The sequence below is a fragment of the Eutrigla gurnardus genome (assembly GCF_963514095.1).
Source record: "Eutrigla gurnardus genome assembly, chromosome: 7".
In the NCBI taxonomy this organism is placed as follows: Eukaryota; Metazoa; Chordata; class Actinopteri; order Perciformes; family Triglidae; genus Eutrigla; species Eutrigla gurnardus.
The window spans coordinates 11,956,222-11,961,574 of NC_139921.1; the positions used below are offsets into that span (position 1 = coordinate 11,956,222).

The window sequence follows — 5,353 nt, forward strand, 5'->3', positions numbered from 1 at the left end:
GCCGGATATAAATAATTGATTTTTGGAAAATTATTAATCGATTCATAATCGGTCATTTCATAATCGCGATTAATCGATTATCGATTTTTTCCACCACCCCTACTTCCTAGTCAAACTTTCCAAAGCCATCTTAAAATGCAGAGAAATTGTGCAGAAACTTGCTAGTCAACTACCTGTCTCACTATGATGGCCACTCAAAGTCAATAGGTTTCCTCAAAAGGGCGCTCACATGAGGGTTCATTGTTTTCCACTACTTGGTCTTTGAGCCTCTTCCAGGATTGATGCCCAGGAAGCACCTGTTAATAAGCAAAGATAGTTTCAGTTTTAAATAGATTTATGGATGAGTTTGCGAGATCAGGATGGTCTCACCAGGCTAGCCGCAGGTACCTCCATTGTCAGCAATTTAGACGTCAAGACAATCATTGAGTTGGAAGCCTGTACTATAATGTGAATTACAAGGTTAAATGAGATATTTATACAATACCTTTGAATGAACTCTAGCGTCGCCGATCCAGCAGCAGGATACTCGAGGTTGAAGACTTAATAGCTGCTGAAGAAAGCAGCTACTCCATGTAAAAACAAAGGGTGTGGGCCCATCACGACATGTCCCTCGATGGATATCAGCCATCCAAAGGGCTTCATCATGTCACCTGAAAATGAATAGATACAACATCATGTGTTATGAGCTCTTTGAGATCTGCTTCAGACACAAAGGGCTATACAAATGTAATTTGTTATCATTATTATTATTTATTGTGGTGATGTAGATTTCTAGAATCAAAACAAAATACTGAGTTAGAAATGTCGATACTAGATCCAAGTAACATTACCTTGAATGATCAAGCAGGAGGTGCTGGGGCGTTCTGGAGTACTAATGTCCACAGCAGTGGCACATGGCTATAACATAGTAACACACAATAGCATGGATTTAACATTAAAGGATAAATATTGTTCATTGTCAGAGGTAGTAAATCATAAAAGGTAATAAATGGCGTCTAATGTAATCACTCATTTTACATTTAAATATTTGAATAAAAAATCTTTACATTTCAAGGATGTGTCAGGTGGTAGAGCTGATGGGTCAGCTGGTAGAGCTGGTGGGTCAGGTGGTAGAGCTCATGGGTCAGGTGGTATAGGCCCAGCAGCCTGCAGGTAGGACCCCTGCTGCCTAAACATGAATTTGCAGTCCCGTGTGTTTTCTGTAGCAGTCAGGCACCCCACACTGAAAGTAATAATAGGGGGCGTTAGTATACTGTTTTGTGTGCTGAACAAAGTTATACACATTCTCATACACATGCTCACATCCAACCAATTTACAGTGGAACATTGTGGTGCATTTTAACTCGTCACCTACCTGATCTATTTCTCCTCACTCTTAGCCTGACCCTGAACAAGATGGTAGGCCTCACCATCTGATGACCTAGAAAAAAAGAAAAAGGAGAAATTACACAAAGGCAACCAACAATATGAATTTCAGTTTGAATGCAGATTATGATCATGAGTATGTTGTAAAAAACATGATCTGTACATAAATGTAATGGACATTTTTGGAGTTACATCACCTGTGTACTGCAATATTATCCCTAGCTGAAACTTGACCAAGAGCAAAAGCGTTTTTGCAGAATAGTAGCCTATCCATGCATGGCGAGGAGCTGGTCTATGTGGAATATCTCTGGCGATGCAGGGAGCCGCTACATGCCCCATAGACTAGCTCGTCATTAGCCTGCTTAGATCGGCTACCGTTCGGCAAAACCGCTTTTGCTCTGGAGTCAAAAACGAACGGGAAAGTAAGTGAAAAAGTTTGTGCTTAATGTCGCTACGTGTACTTTTCAGTGCGTTATGTTCGGCCACGTAGCCCCGGTTTGATATGAAGCTGAACTGGAGGATGCAGGTGTATTTTTAGCTTCGGCTAACACGGGTAACCCACTGTCTCGGTGTGGAAAGACCACTCATGAGAGGAGAATAGTGACGGCGACGTTACGCTAATATGCAGCAAAACACTTCCATGTACCCCCGCACACGCTCACCCAGAGAAGACCAGCCCCGCGAGCAAACATGACGACAACAGTACCGGTAACAGTCCTTAACGAAAAGACATCCGAGTGGAAACAACGGCCCGCTACTGAGCAGTTCAGCTTCAAATCAAACCTGGGCTACATGGTCTAACCATATAACACATTGAAAAGTACACGTAGCGACATTAAACACGAACTTTTTCGCTTACTTTGCCGTTCGTTTTCCTTCTTATTTCTCTCTCGTCTTATTGTTCTTATCTCACGTAGCAAATCGTTGCTAATCGTGCTAGCAGCCGTTTGCTAGCTAGTATTATTACTACTGCTATTAGCAAATGCTGTGAGATAACGTTCAACAATTTCGGGCACTTGCTAACAAAATATGATCTGTGTCATGCGAATAACGTTCATGTGAAAGTAAATATTATTATCATATTACAACCAAGGCCGTAGCTACCATTGAGGACACCGAGGTCATGTCCTCACTGATTTCACTTTCCAATTTTTAAAAGTTGACTTTTTTTTCCTTCCATAACCAAGGGAAAATAAGTATAGCGGTACAGCTTTTACAGCTGTTATAGAGCGTGGTCGCAGGTATTATTACAATGTTTCCATTTCATTGTCTTCGCGACAAGTCTATGGAGGGAGGATCAGATCAGATGGTGGCACAGGTTTAGCGATGAGGAAATCATCACTGTCAGCTGCACATTCTGTCAGCAGGTCCGCTCCATGCAGACACTTTACAATTGATTGGTGCGACTGTTTGATGCAGTGGCGGCGCCAGAGTATTTTTTCTGGTTCAACTACGGTGGGGCTAACTCATACGACGGTGGGGCTCCATAACTCATAAGCCGGAATCCAGTACGCACTGGGAGGACTTTTTTTGAAGGTGGAAAAAAAAATTGATGCTGCTGAACCGGGCCGGATGCAGCCGCATTTGAGAGGAAGATCGCGCGTGTGTGCGCAATTACGCATAGCGTGTGTTGGCCCCTCTCCACTACACAATACAGCTCGGCTCTAGTCTCGTCACCTCTCTGCTGCTGAGCACTGTGGGCCGAGCCGATGCATGTCTCTCTCCCCGGGCCGGCAGAGTTGTCATACCGTACTGTGCGTGCGTGTCCAAGCGTGTGTGTGCGTGCGTGGAGTGCTCACAAGCGTGCGCTTGTGTTTAGGTCGGGGATGGAGGGCACAAAAAACTATTTGCACCGGGGCCTATCACCATGATATACACTACTGATTTCACTTATACTGAAAACATTAGATTTTGTCTTAAAAAAGTATTTTTCCATTTGTTGTTGTATTTGCCGTTTTTGTGCGTACATTGAAATTGAATCCTGGCGGCGGCGCTGACAACACCCTCCTGCAGCTATAATCACGCACACAGTGAGAGAGAGAGACAGAGACAGCGAAACGTGAATAGTTACATTAACAGCCGGGACCCGAGTGGTCATCTTCCCCTGCAGGTGTCAACGGTGCGTCCGTAGTTTTATCCAACACGCCCGCCACCGCCATCTGTTGTTCCGTCCGACGACGTTTAAAAACAAATGTATCCATGATCAATTTTGACCAGCTTACTAACGTTAACTTAACGTGAGTGACTATAAGCCGCTAACGCGAACTGCTAGAGCCAGGTAGCTTACAAACTAGTAGCCTGCTGTCTCTGTGTCGAGCATACACTAAAAGCGGGCTCACATGAGTGACGTTGACGTACGGACAGTACAGTCTGTTAATGAACCCAGATCAGTGACAGTTGTCATCGCAGCTGCCTGAATGCCGTTACGACGTGACGTGGTGGTGCTGTTGAACTCCGCACTTTTCTTGGTTATTTTGTTGTTTTTTTCTTGGTGGTTTTATGGTAGGGCTAACGGTAGGGCTGACACAATTCTTGATGGGGCTATAGCCCAACCAAGCCCCTCCCTGGCGCCGCCACTGGTTTGATGTGATTTAAAATAAAAGATTCTTCTGTGAATTTCGGGTTCGTTGTGGTGGTATGTCTTCTTGATGCTCAGCCAGGTACACAGGACAATCAAACGGAGAAACGGAGACGTACTTTTCAGTGTTTACTTTCTTAACTAGCCGGCTTCATCACCATGACAGCGACCAAACAATCACAACTACTAGGCTACTGAACCAATCACAGGCCAAGGGAACAGGGTCTATGACACACACGTAGGAACATGAATAGGCCGATACAAAATATCTAACAACTAATTTACATCTGTCAACAATTAATTAAATTTACTATACCCAAACATATCCCAACTTAACACTATTTCATTGGTTTGTGGTTGGGAATTATTGAAACAGGGTGATAAGCAACTGCAGAGCAGTGCAGGGATGTAAAACCAAGGGGGCTCACAAAATGAACGTTGAAGTTCAACATGTTAGTTATTACTGAAAATAAAAGTGTAATTAGCCACACTGATCTGTTTTATTCGTGCTTCTTTCTTTCTTTTTGACCTTGTGGTGGGTCAGGGGGGCAGTTCAGGCCAGGAGGACTTTTGTTTTGAGGGTTGAGTTGGGATTGACCTCGGTATTTGAAAAATCCTGGCTACGGCCTTGATTACAACAACATGGGCGTTAGTGCTGCAAACAGAGTTATCCATGCTGCTCACCTTCTCCATTCAGCCGAGATGAGAAGAGGGAAACCGCCTCGCCTTCAGTTCAAACCAAGTTCGGTTATGTCATGTGACTTCCCAGGGTATAGTTCAATACAGTATTTCACTGTACCGGTAATAATAGTGTTGAATGCTGTGAAATCCTTGCATTTTTTTACTGTGTTGCTGTGATATTACAGACCTTGTTGTGATATAACAGGGGTTTTTTGATTACAGGATTTTACTGTAAAATTAGAGTTAGATGCTGTAAAAATCCAAAGATACTGTAGTTTTTACAGGTATTCATTGGGATATTACAGGGGAACTAAATTACAACAAGTTACTGTAAAATAATACTGTTAATTATTGTGAAATGCTGGTAATTTCTAACAGTGTATAGTGACTGTGACTAGGGTCAAAGGGGACTATTTAAGGTAAAAAAAAAAAAAGAAGAAAAAAAAGACAGGTTTTACACATTTGATTTTTTTTGTTTTGTAAGTATATTTTTGGGGCTTTTATGCCTTTAATTGATAGGACAGTTCAGAGAGTGACAGGAAATGGGAGGCAGAGAGGGGGAATGACAGGCAGGATAGGGCCGCTGAACGCGGGATTCGAACCGGGGCGGCCTGCAGTGAGGACTATAGGCTCGGTTTTGCTTCCGCGTAGTGATCACGCAATGGCCACGCAGTTGCTGGGAGACCGTGATGGTTCTGCGTTTGGTTTTTACGTGTCGAAATGCAATTC

The 5,353-nt window shown here is 43.3% G+C and overlaps 1 long non-coding RNA gene across 1 annotated transcript; it reads right to left on the reverse strand.

Moving 5' to 3' along the window:
- Positions 1 to 572: 572 nt before the first annotated feature.
- LOC311016020 lies at positions 573 to 1,381 on the reverse strand. Its single transcript, XR_014597431.1, has 3 exons — positions 1,355 to 1,381; positions 831 to 897; positions 573 to 650 (listed from the first exon to the last, which is right to left on the reverse strand). It is a non-coding gene; the product is annotated as an uncharacterized lncRNA (long non-coding RNA).
- Between the last annotated feature and the right edge of the window lie 3,972 nt (positions 1,382 to 5,353).